Source organism: Rattus norvegicus, chromosome 10 (assembly GCF_036323735.1).
Source record: "Rattus norvegicus strain BN/NHsdMcwi chromosome 10, GRCr8, whole genome shotgun sequence".
NCBI classification, from domain to species: Eukaryota; Metazoa; Chordata; class Mammalia; order Rodentia; family Muridae; genus Rattus; species Rattus norvegicus.
Window position 1 is genome coordinate 47,879,559 of NC_086028.1, and position 16,549 is coordinate 47,896,107.

Here is a 16,549-nt window from a genome sequence, read left to right on the forward strand (position 1 = left end):
TCCATATAGACCAGAGCAAAAATAATCAACAACTTTTGCATCTACGTTCATCAGGGAGGGAGATTGGTCTGTAGTTTTTTTTTTTCTTTTTCTTTTCTTTTTTTTTTTTTTTGGTTCTTTTTTTCGGAGCTGGGGACCGAACCCAGGGCCTTGTGCTTCCTAGGCAAGTGCTCTACCACTGAGCTAAATCCCCAACCCCTGTAGTTTTCTTTTTGTCATTGTGTCTTTATTTTGTTTTGACATCCAGATTATACTGGCTTCATAAGAAAAATTTTAGTAGTTGTGGTAGTTTGGATGAATATGTGTAGTGGAAGTTTTGGTTTCTTTAAAAACACAGAAATATTATATGATATTCTTTGCTTTAACCTCAGGTGTCAGGTATGGAGTCTCTTCAGACTGTCCGCAGCCGCTGATCATGATTTGCCTCGTGCTTTAACAGGGGTGTGGTTTTGTTAGTTGCAGATAGTTTCCATGAGTGTGTGATGTTTGGAATTCTGGGAACTCTTCAGAGGTTGTATACGTGCTAGGGCCCTGAGAGGCAGGGTTGGTGTGGTTTCAGTTTATTAAGTGGTCATGTGCATAGAACAACACAGAGAAGTGAATGCCCGGAATCAGCAGGAAGTAGTCTAACAATAGCTTCGCCCCTTTCCCTACCCTACTTTATTTGGGGATTTCTTTCTCTCTCCCCTTTATCTCCTACTGCTAGGGTTTGAAAGGGTGGAATAAGAGTGGAGAAGGATAGAAGAAAGAAGAACCCACTAAGTAGCCAAAGTCTGGCTATAGGTATGGCCCCCATAGACTCATGCATTTGAATGAATGTTCAGCCATAAGGAGTGGTACTGGGGTTGGGGATTTAGCTCAGTGGTAGAGCGCTTGCCTAGGAAGCGCAAGGCCCTAGGTTGGTCCCCAGCTCCGAAAAAAAAAAAAAAAGAACCAAAAAAAAAAAAAAAAAAGGAGTGGCACTATTAGGAGGTGTGGCTTTGTTGGAGTAGATGTGGCTCTATTGGAGGAAGTGTGTCATTGTGGAGGCAGGCTTTGAGGCCATATATACTCAAGCTATACCCATTGGGACACACAGTCTCTTTCTGATGCCTGTGGATCAAGATGTAGAGTCAAGATGTTTGCAATTCCAGTTCAAATCCAAAGAATTGGATTTGGGGTGTTGGTAGCCACAGTGGAGCTCAGACATTTTGGATGAGTTTTGCCGAGCATGGAATGCTTAGTCCTCTCTGTACTCACTTCTGCTCGACTTGCTGCTGTGCGGGGAGCCTTTGGCCCTAATAGCAGCCTTGGTGTTCTGTAGTGCTGTGTGTGGGGAATGGCTGTTCACCTGGTGGTTCTCACGAACTCCAGCTGACCCCTGAACTCTGCTTCAACTAGTGTGTGAGAAGTGCTTCCTCTGCTTTTCCAGAGATCATATCTGTCTCACAGGTTCGTCTCAAGCCCTTGTCTCTTTCAGGAAAAGAGATGATTGAGTGCAGTCTTTTCTGTTTTCTTGTTCTTGGTTTCCCTCGTTTCAGTGTATTATAGTCCACACGCTTACAGGCTGGAGCAGGAAAATTGCCATCTGGAGTGATGACCTGGACTTTGACTGTAGACAGGAGCCACCGCACCCTGCAGACTGGCTTTTAAACAATCTGTTTGCAAGAAATACACCTCAACTTCCTGCTAAACTGGTGGATTGGAAGCCACTGAAATGATACAAATGTATCTAATAGGATTATAGATGTGTTTGGGTTCAAAGCTACTTTGTTTCCTATGTCTCACCGCCTGTTTTCTTTTCTTTCTTTCTTTCTTTTTTTTTTTTTTTTTTTTTTTGGTTCTTTTTTTCCGAGCTGGGGACCGAACCCAGGGCCTTCTGTTTTCTTTTCTTTGTTGGTTTCTTTTGGAAATTCTCCAGTTGTCTTTAACAGAAGGATTGGTTGAATACATTACAATACTTCTAAACAGGGAAGAAATTTATGCTTATAAATGAAGGGAAGGCTAGCCTGGGTTGAACAATGAGACTGTGTCTCAAACAACACACACACACACACACAGACGCACACAGACACACACAACACACACACAGACACACACAGACACACACAGACACACAGACACACACAACACACACAGACACACACACACAGACACACACAGAGACATACACACAGACACACACACAGACACACACATACACACAGACACACACACATACACACACAGACACACAGACACACACACAACACACACAGACATACACACAGACACACACACAGACACACACACAGACACAGACACACACAGACACACACACACAACACACACACAGACACACAGACACACACACACAGACACACACACACAGACACACACACACACACACACACAGAGTCAAAGGATAGATCTATTGTCTGTCTCCGTTATACGCTATATGAAAGTGTCTCACTCTAGGACATTCTCTTGTACTGAAGGACCAGTGTCAGGTGAGTGGGCTGACAGTGTGTGACTGGAAGGGAACAGACACTGACTTACTCACAAGTCTGTCCTGATGAACCCAAGCCTCATATGTGCCAGGTGGTGCTCAGCCCACCAGTCACACCCTCTGCTCTCACTGTGGTTTGTTTTAAAAAGATTCTACTTTTGTTTTCTTACTTGGGTATATATGTGTGTGTCATCTACATATGGGTTCTGTGCATGCGAGTGTGGGTGCCCACAGAGGCTGGAAGTGTCAGATCTTCTGCAGCAGGAGTTACAGCAGTGAGCACAGGATGTGGGCTCTGGGAACCAAACTTGGGCCCTCTGCAAGAGCAGCGTAGACTTGTAATCGTGGAGTCGTTTCTCCAGCTCGTTTTAAGGACTTTCTTTTCTTTCTCTTCCACAGTATCTTAACTCTTCTCAAATTCCTTGCACAAGGTGATTCCCAGCGCTGCAGGGGATGTGCTGAACTCAACTCCTTAGCTCTGCGTTCCCCTCCGGCAGTAACTGCTCACCCTTCTGCTGGGAGAAGCTGTTGAAGCAACAACAAAGACCTCTACAGGCTTCCTACCTGCGCCTGAACTACGCTGTTTCAGAAAATTTGCTATGTTTCTTCTGTATTACCACCAATTTTACCAATCATCATGATGCCAAATCATTCAGAAAATTTAGGCTATGCCAGACCTTGGTCTCGGTGTCAGGGACAGCAGCTGAGGTGGTGACATTTCTGCTTTTGTCCTTACAATGTCTTTCTAGAATTAAAAAAAAAAAAAAAAAGGAGAGATGTGCCTATCGTGTGTCACTTGCTATCCAAGAAAAAGCAGCAAGAAAGTGACTATGTGTCTATATTTCCTTCTGTTAAGATACGGGGAGGAAATTATAAAAGTTGACAATGGCGAGCTACCGAAGAGCAAGATAACTGGACCTAACTTCATAGAAGCCATTTACCAGGCCAGAAGATGTCAGAGCTGTTGCTCCCTCTAGTGGTAAAATCTAGACACGTCCCTTCCATTTTGGTGGCTGGTATTCCTCTGTGACTAGAGTGTGTGGTCTCAGAGCTCAAGTCACCTTTTCTTCTGCTAAATTGTCCCCTGTTTGTCTCTTCCAAGCATTTGCAGTTTCACTTAGCACTCACAGGTAATGCAGGGTGAATTTTCCTATCTCGAGATCTCTAAGCACCTCCCCCCATCAATTCCCTTAAAATAAGAGTGCTTGCTTGGCATGCATGGGACTCACAATTCAACCACCACTGTAAGCCCAGCAACTTGGATTAAAAAAATAAATAAATAAAAAAGAAAGAAAACAAAAAGTTCCACATTTACAAGACCAGGAATTAGGATGTGGGGGACATTATTAATTTCAGGGCTTCTTAAAAAATTTCCACTCAGGAAATTCTGTGACCCTAGGCATGTACACAAGGACTGAAGAAATAGATGGGTCAGTGGTTAGGAGCACTGACTGCTTCTCCAGAAGACCCCTGTTCAATTCCCAGCAATTCCCAGTACCCACATGGTGAAGGGCAACCCTCTGTAACTCAGGCACACAAATCATACACAGACATACATACAGGCAAAGCACTCATGGGAAATGCATACAATTTACTGAGAGTAAAGAAATAAACATAAAGAAGTTAATTTAAAAACAATTATTTGATATAGATTTATTATTTTTTCCAGACAAGGTTTCTCTGTGTAGCCCTGGTTGTCCTAGAACTGGCTCTGTAGACCAGGCCATCTCAGAGATCCTCCTGCCTCTGCCTCACTGGAATTAAAGGCATGTACCACCACTGCACATAGAAAACTATCACTTGCTAAAGATAAGCAAAAGTTCACACTAACACCACGGATATGGCACTTACCTGAAATCTCACACGGCTGCCTGGCTTTATCCCCCGCTGCTCCTGGGTCCCCTCCTTCTACCCAGAGTCATGGTGACTCTGTCCAATTCCTCTCTGCATCCTTGCCCATGCAGCTCTAAGTGCCCTTCCCCGTGCCCAACCATTGGCCATGGGCATCTTTATTGATCAATCAAAAACCAACTGGGGACAAGGACCTTCAGTGCCTGGATATGCAGAGTTCTAATTGAATCAACTCCAATGGATTAAGTCTCTTCTCTCAGTGGTACCCGCCTGTGTCAAAACAAACAAACAAACAAACAAACAAACACCATGTAAAAATGTGCTCTAAACGAAAGAAAATTACTGAAAGAAATAAAACAAGTAAATGTTAGAACTTACAAAGACTTAAGTGTATCAATTACCTTTAAAGTGTAGAGCTTATTTGGATTCAGAGTAAAAGAAAAAAAATGGCAGAAAAACCGAACCAAAACAAACAATCAAGCTGGGAAATTCACATATCTCTCTCTCTCTCTCTCTCTCTCTCTTATATGTATTCTCAAACACACACACACACACACACACACACACACACACACACACACACACACCAGGCTGGCCTTTCCTTGATCTTTTTTTTTTTTTTTAAAGATTTTTTTTTTTATTTTACGTATGTGAGTACACTGTAGCTGTCTTCAGACACACCAGAAGAGGTTTCGGATCCCATTACAGATGGTTGTGAGCCACCATGTGGTTGCTGGGAATTGAACTCAGGACCTCTGGAAGAGCAGTCGGAGCTCTTAACCACTGAGCCATCTCTCCAGCCCCCCTTTCCTTGATCTTGAACTTCTGAACCCCCTGACTGTACCTCAGGGAGTCATGAGATTACTGGTGGCTACCAGGGACTGAGCCCAGAGCTTGCTTCATGTAGGCAAGTGCCCTAGTAATTGAGCTACATTCCTAATCCTGGAAGTTATTTTTAATTTTAAAAGATGCAATTAAGATATGATGTTGAGGTCTGCCTCCCCGCCTCCCAGCATAGCTGTGGCCATTTTGAACCATGCCTGCCAGCTATTTCATATTGTTGCTGTAATATGCCTGCCAGTCACTGATGCAGAGAAGTGACTTGACTCACAGCAGGATCATGCTGACCACATCCCCTGTTATGTTCTGGATGAGGTTTGTTAATCTTTGTTTTTAAAGATTAATTTATTTTATTTATTAGTACACTGTAGCTGTCTTCAGACACACCAGAAGAGGGCATCAGATCCCTTTACAGATGTTGTGAGCCACCATGTGGTTGCTGGGAATTGAACTCAGGACCTCTGGAAGAGCAGTCAATGCTCTTAACCACTGAGCCATCTCTCCAGCCCAAGGTTTGTTAATCTTAAGAAGTTCCACAAAGCTTTACGTAGGACCCATCAGAATTATCCGAACTATGTCCCTGGTCCAATCAGTCTTAGGGTGTGTGTTCAATAAGCCAGCCCTGGGTCTGAGACCAGCGTTGGTATAGTTTGTGGAGCAACTTTTGGACCCTGTCAATGACATTTAGTCTCTGTCTTAGAATTTTATTCTGAAATGATTACAGATAAAATGTGATATGGCTTCAGAGTAATGAAGAGAGATGTGTATGTCTCTAGCGAACTGTAGCTGGCAGACGCTGGAGGGTTTTTTTTTTTTTTGACTTTTGTTTTTGCTTGTTTTTTTATTTTTTTATTTTTTTATTAACTTGAGTGTTTCTTATTTACATTTCGAATGTTATTCCCTTTCCCGGTTTCCGGGCAAACATCCCCCTAATCCCTCCCCCTCCCCTTCTTTGTAATGTTCCCCTCCCCATCCTCCCCCCATTGCCGCCCTCCCCCCAACAATCACGTTCACTGGGGGTTCAGCCTTAGCAGGACCAAGGGCTTCCCCTTCCACTGGTGATCTTACTAGAATATTCATTGCTACCTATGAGGTCAGAGTCCAGGGTCAGTCCATGTATAGTCTTTAGGTAGTGGCTTAGTCCCTGGAAGCTCTGGTTGCTTGGCATTGTTGTACATATGGGGTCTCGAGCTCCTTCAAGCTCTTCCAGTCCCTTCTCTGATTCCTTCAACGGGGGTCCTGTTCTCAGTTCAGTGGTTTGCTGCTGGCATTCGCCTCTGTATTTGCTGTATTCTGGCTGTGTCTCTCAGGAGCGATCTACATCCGGCTCCTGTCGGCCTGCACTTCTTTGCTTCATCCATCTTGTCTAATTGGATGGCTGTATATGTATGGGCCACATGTGGGGCAGGCTCTGAATGGGTGTTCCTTCTGTGTCTGTTTTAATCTTTGCCTCTCTATTCCCTGCCAAGGGTATTCTTGTTCCCCTTTTAAAGAAGGAGTGAAGCATTCACATTTTGATCATCTGTCTTGAGTTTCATTTGTTCTAGGCATCTAGGGTAATTCAAGCATTTGGGCTAATAGTCACTTATCAATGAGTACATACCATGTGTGTTTTTCTGTGATTGGGTTACCTCACTCAGGATGATATTTTCCAGTTCCAACCATTTGCCTACGGATTTCATAAAGTCATTGTTTTTGATAGCTGAGTAATATTCCATTGTGTAGATGTACCACATTTTCTGTATCCATTCCTCTGTTGAAGGGCATCTGGGTTCTTTCCAGCTCTGGCTATTATAAATAAGGCTGCTATGAACATAGTGGAGCACGTGTTTTTTTTATATGTTGGGGCATCTTTTGGGTATATGCCCAAGAGAGGTATAGCTGGATCCTCAGGTAGTTCAATGTCCAATTTTCTGAGGAACCTCCAGACTGATTTCCAGAATGGTTGTACCAGTCTGCAATTCCACCAACAATGGAGGAGTGTTCCTCTTTCTCCGCATCCTCGCCAGCATTTGCTGTCACCTGAGTTTTTGATCTTAGTCATTCTCACTGGTGAGAGGTGAAATCTCAGGGTTGTTTTGATTTGCATTTCCCTTATGACTAAAGATGTTGAACATTTCTTTAGGTGTTTCTCAGCCATTCGGCATTCCTCAGCTGTGAATTCTTTGTTTAACTCTGAACCCCATTTTTAATAGGGTTATTTGTCTCCCTGCGGTCTAACTTCTTGAGTTCTTTGTATATTTTGGATATAAGGCCTCTATCTGTTGTAGGATTGGTAAAGATCTTTTCCCAATCTGTTGGTTGCCGTTTTGTCCTAACCACAGTGTCCTTTGCCTTACAGAAGCTTTGCAGTTTTATGAGATCCCATTTGTCGATTCTTGATCTTAGAGCATAAGCCATTGGTGTTTTGTTCAGGAAATTTTTTCCAGTGCCCATGTGTTCCAGATGCTTCCCTAGTTTTTCTTCTATTAGTTTGAGTGTATCTGGTTTGATGTGGAGGTCCTTGATCCACTTGGACTTAAGCTTTGTACCGGGTGATAAGCATGGATCGATCTGCATTCTTCTACATGTTGACCTCCAGTTGAACCAGCACCATTTGCTGAAAATGCTATCTTTTTTCCATTTGATGGTTTTGGCTCCTTTGTCAAAAATCAAGTGCCCATAGGTGTGTGGGTTCATTTCTGGGTCTTCAATTCTGTTTCACTGGTCTATCTGTCTGTCTCTGTACCAATACCATGCAGTTTTTATCACTATTGCTCTGTAATACTGCTTGAGTTCAGGGATAGTGATTCCCCCTGAAGTCCTTTTATTGTTGAGGATAGTTTTAGCTATCCTGGGTTTTTTGTTATTCCAGATGAATTTGCAAATTGTTCTGTCTAACTCTTTGAAGAATTGGATTGGTATTTTGATGGGCATTGCATTGAATCTGTAGATCGCTTTTGGTAAAATGGCCATTTTTACTATATTAATCCTGCCAATCCATGAGCATGGGAGATCTTTCCATCTTCTGAGGTCTTCTTCAATTTCTTTCTTCAGAGTCTTGAAGTTCTTATTGTACAGATCTTTTACTTGCTTGGTTAAAGTCACACTGAGGTACTTTATATTATTTGGATCTATAATGAAGGGTGTCGTTTCCCTAATTTCTTTCTCGGCTTGTTTCTCTTTTGTGTAGAGGAAGGCTACTGATTTATTTGAGTTAATTTTATACCCAGTCACTTTGCTGAAGTTGTTTATCAGCTCTAGTAGTTCTCTGGTGGAACTTTTGGGATCACTTAAATATACTATCATATCATCTGCAAATAGTGATATTTTGACTTCTTCTTTTCCGATCTGTATCCCCTTGACCTCCTTTTGTTGTCTGATTGCTCTGGCTAGAACTTCAAGAACTATATTGAATAAGTAGGGAGAGAGTGGGCAGCCTTGTCTAGTCCCTGATTTTAGTGGGATTGCTTCAAGTTTCTCTCCATTTAGTTTAATGTTAGCAACTGGTTTGCTGTATATGGCTTTTACTATGTTTAGGTATGGGCCTTGAATTCCTATTCTTTCCAGGACTTTTTTCATGAAGGGGTGTTGAATTTTGTCAAATGCTTTCTCAGCATCTAATGAAATGATCATGTGGTTTTGTTCTTTCAGTTTGTTTATATAATGGATCACGTTGATGGTTTTCCGTATATTAAACCATCCCTGCATGCCTGGGATGAAGCCTACTTGGTCATGGTGGATGATTGTTTTGATGTGCTCTTGGATTCGGTTTGCCAGAATTTTATTGAGTATTTTAGCGTCGATATTCATAAGGGAAATTGGTCTGAAGTTCTCTTTCTTTGTTGGGTCTTTGTGTGGTTTAGGTATAAGAGTAATTGTGGCTTCATAGAAGGAATTCAGTAGTGCTCCATCTGTTTCAATTTTGTGGAATAGTTTGGATAATATTGGTATGAGGTCTTCTATGAAGGTCTGATAGAATTCTGCACTAAACCCGTCTGGACCTGGGCTCTTTTTGGGTGGGAGACCTTTAATGACTGCTTCTATTTCCTTAGGAGTTATGGGGTTGTTTAACTGGTTTATCTGTTCCTGATTTAACTTCGGTACCTGGTATCTGTCTAGGAAATTGTCCATTTCCTGCAGATTTTCAAGTTTTGTTGAATATAGGCTTTTATAGTAAGATCTGATGATTTTTTGAATTTCCTCTGAATCTGTAGTTATGTCTCCCTTTTCATTTCTTTTTTTTTTTTTTTTTTTTTTTTTTGGTTCTTTTTTTCGGAGCTGGGGACCGAACCCAGGGCCTTGCGCTTCCTAGGTAAGCGCTCTACCACTGAGCTAAATCCCCAGCCCCTCCCTTTTCATTTCTGATTTTGTTAATTTGGACACACTCTCTGTGTCCTCTCGTTAGTCTGGCTAAGGGTTTATCTATCTTGTTGATTTTCACAAAGAACCAACCTTTGGTTCTGTTGATTCTTTCTATGGTCCTTTTTGTTTCTGCTTGGTTGATTTCAGCTCTGAGTTTGATTATTTCCTGCCTTCTACTCCTCCTGGGTGTATTTGCTTCTTTTTGTTCTAGAGCTTTTAGGTGTGCTGTCAAGCAGGTGACATATGCTCTCTCCTGTTTCTTTCTGCAGGCACTCAGAGCTATGAGTTTTCCTCTTAGCACAGCTTTCATTGTGTCCCATAAGTTTGGGTATGTTGTACCTTCATTTTCATTAAATTCTAAAAAGTCTTTAATTTCTTTCTTTAATTCTTCCTTGACCAGGTTATCATTGAGTAGAGCATTGTTCAATTTCCATGTATATGTGGGCATTCTTCCCTTACTGTTATTGAAGACCAGCTTTAGGCCGTGATGGTCTGATAGCACGCATGGGATTATTTCTATCTTTCTGTACCTGTTGAGGCCCGTTTTTTTGACCAATTATATCTTTTTGCTTTAGGATAGAATGTTCTATAAATATCTGTTAAGTCCATTTGGCTCATGACTTCTCTTAGTCTGTCTACGTCTCTGTTTAATTTCTGTTTCCATGATCTGTCCATTGATGAGAGTGGGGTGTTGAAATCTCCTACTATTATTGTGTGAGGTGCAATGTGTGTTTTGAGCTTTAGTAAGGTTTCTTTTATGTATGTAGGTGCCCTTGTATTTGGGGCATAGATATTTAGGATTGAGAGTTCATCTTGGTGGATTTTTCCTTTGATGAATATGAAGTGTCCTTCCTTATCTTTTTTGATGACTTTTAGTTGAAAATTGATTTTATTTGATATTAGAATGGCTACTCCAGCTTGCTTCTTCTGACCATTTGCTTGGAAAGTTGTTTTCCAGCCTTTCACTCTGAGGTAGTGTCTGTCTTTGTCTCTGAGGTGTGTTTCCTGTAGGCAGCAGAATGCAGGGTCCTTGTTGCATATCCAGTTTGTTAATCTATGTCTTTTTATTGGGGAGTTGAGGCCATTGATGTTGAGAGATATTAAGGAATAGTGATTATTGCTTCCTGTTATATTCATATTTGGATGTGAGGTTATGTTTGTGTGCTTTTCTTCTCTTTGTTTTGTTGTCAAGACGATTAGTTTCTTGCTTTTTCTAGGGTGTAGCTTGCCTCCTTATGTTGGGCTTTACCATTTATTATCCTTTGTAGTGCTGGATTTGTAGAAAGATATTGTATAAATTTGGTTTTGTCATGGAATATCTTGGTTCCTCCATCTATGTTAATTGAGAGTTTTGCAGGATACAGTAACCTGGTTTTAGCTTGTTTTTAAAGATAGTTGTACTTTGTGGCTCAGGCTGTTCTGGAGCTTGCTCTGCAGACCAGGCTGACATCAAACTCACACTTCCTTCCAAGGGCTGGGATCAAAGCTGTGTGTCAAGTGTCTGGCTGAGACTAGAACTTCAGAAGTTAGTCTAAATGGGTGGCTCTGTGCTCATGTTTGAGGTCATGGGAAAGCTGTTTCAATCTTCTGAGGAGAGCCGGAATAGATGGCAGTAGCTACTGCTAATGTTGTGCCAGGAAGCATTCGTGGACCCCAAGAGACCACCAAGGAGCTGCTTCCAATGTAATAGCATGTTACGGGTTGCCCTGGTGCTGTTTATATTCTGATGTTAATTTTGCTTCCTTAGGAGGTGCTGCCCTGACTAGGAGTGGATCATGTACTCAGGTGATTTCACATGAACCATCGTCTCCCCATGTTAACTGGTCAAATAAAGGCTAGAGCCTGTGATTGGACAGTAGATGGAAAAGGTGGGGCTGGAGGTTTCATAGAGTAGAGGAAGGGTAAGGGACCAAGAGGAGGAAGGCCAGAAGAAAAAAAGTGGAAGGAAGATGGAACAGGACCACAGGGCCTGGAAAAGCCACAAGTAGCAAGGGGTCTCACAACTGAGGAATAGAGCAGTGTAGCGGTAGACCTGCCCAATCTAGGCGCACAGCTTATAAATATTATAACTGAGGTTGTGTGGGTTTTGCACAGGCTTATTGGGGTTAGAGATTTACTACAACAAATTGGCACCCATCATACTGAGAACCCAACTAACCTGAGATAAAAGTCCCCCCCCCCCCCAATTAGTGTCTCTTTATTACAAGCTAGGGCTCTGGCTCTCCTCCAACCCAACCCTACCACAGCAGGAAGCCTTCCCTGACACAGGGAAGGGAAGGTAGGGCAGCCTTGAACCCTCCGTAGGACAAGTTGTTATAGGAAAATAGGAGCAAGTGAGGGGGTGAGGGAGAAGGTGTCTGGCAAGCACTTAATAGGATGACTATAAGCAGACAGGTGGGTGCTCGGAAGCAAGATTGTATACAATCACAAATGGTCTGAAAGTCCATCTGAAACAATCAGACTCATCTTTGATTAACTGTTGCTAGGAAGTAACTAGGGAGTGACTCTGGCCAAGGACAAGACATAGGGTTCTTCCTGCTGCAGGTCAAGTTCTCAGGCTCTCTCTCTCTCTCTCTCTCTCTCTCTCTCTCTCTCTCTCTCTCTCTCTCGGAGGCTGGTCCCAAGATGGAGTAGGGTTTGGGCTCTCATTACATCATCTCTGGTCCAGTTAAAGATCTGATCAAGGGAACCTTTGTCCCTGTGAGATGGGCTTCTCAGCTAGCTCAATGTGACTGTGCAAGAAGGTCAGCAAGGACCCCCTCTTCTGTTAGCTCCTGAGAGGATCTTAGTAAAAAGCAGGTTCTCCACATGTCTTAGTTAGTTAGGGTTTTACTGCTGTGAACATACACCATGACCAAGGCAACTTTTATAAGGACAGCATTCAATTGGGGCTGGTTTACAGGTTCAGAGGTTCAGTTCATTATCATCAAGGTGGGAACATGGCAGCATCCAGGCAGGCATGGTGCAGGAGGAGCTGAGAGTTCAACATCTTCATCTGAAGGCTGCTAGCAGAATACAGGATGAGGGTCTTATAGCTCAAACCCACAGTGACACACCAACTCCAACAGGGCCACACCTAATCGTGTCACTCCATGGGCCGAGCACATACAAACCATCACACCACACTAAATTCTTTTAGGTGTGCGTGTGTGGTGTGTGCATTGATGTGTGCTTGTGTGATAGATGTTGGGAGTCTTCCTGGGTGACTCTGCACCTTGTTCATTGAGGCAGGGTCTCTCAACCTAGGTCACAGCTAGTTGAAAGGTAGTCTGGCTAGCTAGTTTTCCCATCTCCACTGGCCAGGTCCACTTGGCATTTATGTGGTTACTGGAGACTTAAACGCTAGCCTGCTGCTTGGGCTGAAAATGCTTTACTTAGCTTGATCATTTCTCATAATTTAAAAAAATTTTCTTATTTTTCCGTCTATATGTGTGTTTTGTTGCATGTTGCTGCTCACCTCGAGTGAAGCCAGAAGGGGACGATGGATGCCCTGGAACTGGAATTACAAGTAGTTGTGAGTTACCATGTACAGTCTGGGAATCAAACTGGAGTCTTCTGGAAAAGTAACCAGTGCGTGCTCTTTTTTTTTTTTTTTTTTTTTTTTTTTTTGGTTCTTTTTTTCGGAGCTGGGGACCGAACCCAGGGCCTTGCGCTTCCTAGGTAAGCGCTCTACCACTGAGCTAAATCCCCAGCCCCTAGTGCGTGCTCTTAACTGCTGATCTATTCCCCAGGCTTTTGAGAAAGGGTCTTATTCCATACTCTTACTTGGCCTTGAACTCACTTCAATACTCCTGCCCCGGCCTTCCAAATGCTGGAATTACAGTCTGCTGTTAAATTTGTGGTTGGCACTAACTCAAGCGGACACAGGGTTCCCCCAGGGCCAGCGTCCTGATTGGCTGGATAGAGGTTGAGGGGCTTTGGACAGGGGCACCACGCAGATTGGACCACATTTCCCAGAACTCCGCCTCCCAGTGTCCCAGCAGCCCTTGCAGCCCGAGGCTGGGTGGTCAGGGTCTGTAAGGGCCTTAACTATCCTTGCCTGTTGAGATGTTGGGGAAGGGAGTCTCTAGCTCAGAGGTTTTGAGTGACTTTGGAAGTGAGGATTGGTAGTCATCTCCCAGCGTTCGACAGGAGGCAGTTTCCATGGGTGGGTGAGGGGGACCTGGCTGGAAAAAGGTAGAGGGCACACACACACACACACACACACACACACACACACACACACACACACACACACAAAATAGCAAAAGGGCTCACATTCGAGAAGCTGCTTTCCGTGTAGACCTTGAAGGACTGAGTTAGGAGGAGGAAAGAACGTCAAGACCGTGTGTCCACACAGTGACACTTGAGCCCACAGTTAACTTTTGCAAGGCTGGCAGACACGGTGAACTGCAGCCACTCGAAAGGGAGACCACTCCTGTTCTCCACCTCTTTCCCAGCAGGCAGCATCCCTGACTCAAGACAGACTGTGGTGCATGTCCAGAGCTCTCTGCAGCACTGCAACCTGTGTGGTCTTCAGCTGAGCTTCAGGGCAATTCCTGGGCACTTCTCTCTTCCATGTATCATAGCTCTCCGGAATAACTCATTTCCGTTTCCTATCATCATCATGTCTGCTCTTGTCCTTGTCTAGTAGTGCTGCCCTTTCATTACTTAGTGATTTGGTTTAGCTTATAGAAATACCCACCTAATGGTGTAGACGGTTGCTGAAGGTGTAAGGAGCTGGAAAGTACACACTCAGTGCTGTGGCCTCTACGGGGTGATTCAGTTAGAGCGCAAATGCAAGCACAGGCACCAGTTAAACAAATGGGCGTGATTGTGTGCCAATCATTGACACTAAAGTTCCTCCCCCCCCCCCCCGCTTCTCTCCAGGGTCTCCCTAGTGGCCTTGGCTGGCCTGGGACTCCTCACTATGTAGATAGGGCTGGCCTTGAATTCATAGTCGAGCTCCACACACTTCTCTTTTATCATGAGCTATTTATGTAAAAATCGTTTTAGCCTAATCTGCCATCTAGCAAAAGTTTGCCAAAGCTTGACAGGAAGTGGAATGAGGCACTTCTGGGAAGCGGATGTCAAAAGGAACAAAGGTTTACAGCCTGCCTCTCTGGACATGGCGAGAATAGAACTATGTCCAAGCTCCCCTGGCCTTCCACTTCAGCACCGAACACCTCAAGGCAGGCCTGAGTGGCCTTTCCCCTTCCTAGTTCTCTACAGCTCTGTCTCCACTCCAGGGGAGAAGTGACTAGCCCTTGTCTTAGCATCTAGGTCTCAGGAGGATTGGACCTTTGCTTTTTTGGCTCCTAGTTTTCACAAAGTTAACACTGTTCTCTTCACCATAAAATGTTCTAAGCAGTTCCCCTCTGTGGGTACAGAGATACCTTTACCGATTCTGAGAGTCATCATATAGTCCAAGAGGAAATGTGTGTGTGTGTGTGTGTGTGTGTGTGTGTGTGAGAGAGAGAGAGAGAGAGGTGTGTGTGTGTGTGTGTGTGTGTGTGTGTGTGCTTTAATTGTGAAGTACTTCATAGCATAAATTGTATGGCTGATACTCTATCCTGAAAGTACCTGCCCTCGCTAGTTTCAGGTCAACTTGGCACAAGATAACATAATCGGACCTATAAAACGGCACTTGAACATGTGGAGTCACCTTTCCCTTCCTTCCCTTTCTATGTATCACCAAGTGCACATGCCTGGTGTTTTTAATGTTCTAGGGTTTGATGGGATAAGCGGACATTGTGAAATATAGATCCCTGCCAAGAGCAATACAGAGAATGCAAATTCCACTTACAGGGATGGAGCAGACACAAGAACAAACACAAACGAATCAGCACAACTTAAAGGTTTAAGTATTAACTCAGTAACCGAAACAAAAATGATTGCTTAAACCTGTTGGCACACAGCAATAATTTTAGCCTGTGGAGGCTGATGCAGGGGGACAATAAATTCCAATCTGGGCTATATAGAGAGACCCTGTCTCAGACAGACAGAACACGGCTTGTGTTTGCATTCAACAGATCCTCAGAGAATGAACTTAAGAATTGTGATGCAGGGCTGAGGAGAGGGCCGGCTGGGCAGCCTCGAGGACCTGGGTTCACCCCCTCAGGCAGAGCACTGGCTCATGCTGGAACCCTGTGCTGAGGAGTTAGATACATGTGAATATGGGGCTTGCTGTCCGGCCTGTCAAGGGACTCTGTGGAAAGACACAGACTCAATAAATAGGGTGGAGGGTCGGAGAGATGGTTTAGCGGTTAAGAGTACTGGCTGTGCTTCCAGAGGATCTAGGTTCCATTCCCAGAACCCACATAGTGGCTGACAAGCATCTGTAACTCCAGTTCCCCGGGAATCTGATGCCCTCTTCTGGCCGCTGCAAGGGCTGCACGAATACAGTGCACAGATGTACAAGCAAACAAAATACCCATATGTATATAAAAAAAAAAGCAAAAAAAAAAAAATAAGGTGGAGAATGATTGAAAGAAACATTCAACACTGAACTTTGGCCTGCATACCCATGCATACATATCAACATATACACGAATTAATCACACACATCACACACACACACACACACACACACACACACACACACACACACAGAGGAGGGGGGATCTGATGGTGTAGCTCAGTGGTAGAGCATTAGCTTAACCTGTGAGGCCCTTGGTTCAAACCAGAACAACTAAAAGTGAGGGAAGGCGTTATAGCTTATAAAGCGATTGAGATGCAGTTGATACAGTGTGGCCTTAGCCACCTGCTTGCTTTCATAACTGCCCTATGCTTAACCCACTGCCAGATTAACTGACAAACTGCATTCCCCTGAACTGACCCTGCACCAGCCCTTTCCTGGTCCTACTTCTTCCTTTTCCTGTGCACATTTGTTCAGTTACTTTGATGTTTAAGACCCGGTGCTTTGTTCCAGTTACCCCTTTGGTAAAACTGCATTTCTTATTACCTGGATACTGTGTAACTGAGGAAATGTGTGAAGACAGGATTTTTTTTTTATAAAGTTGGTTGGAAACGCTTGTTAATGCCACTCCAGTTGCATGGAGTGTGTGT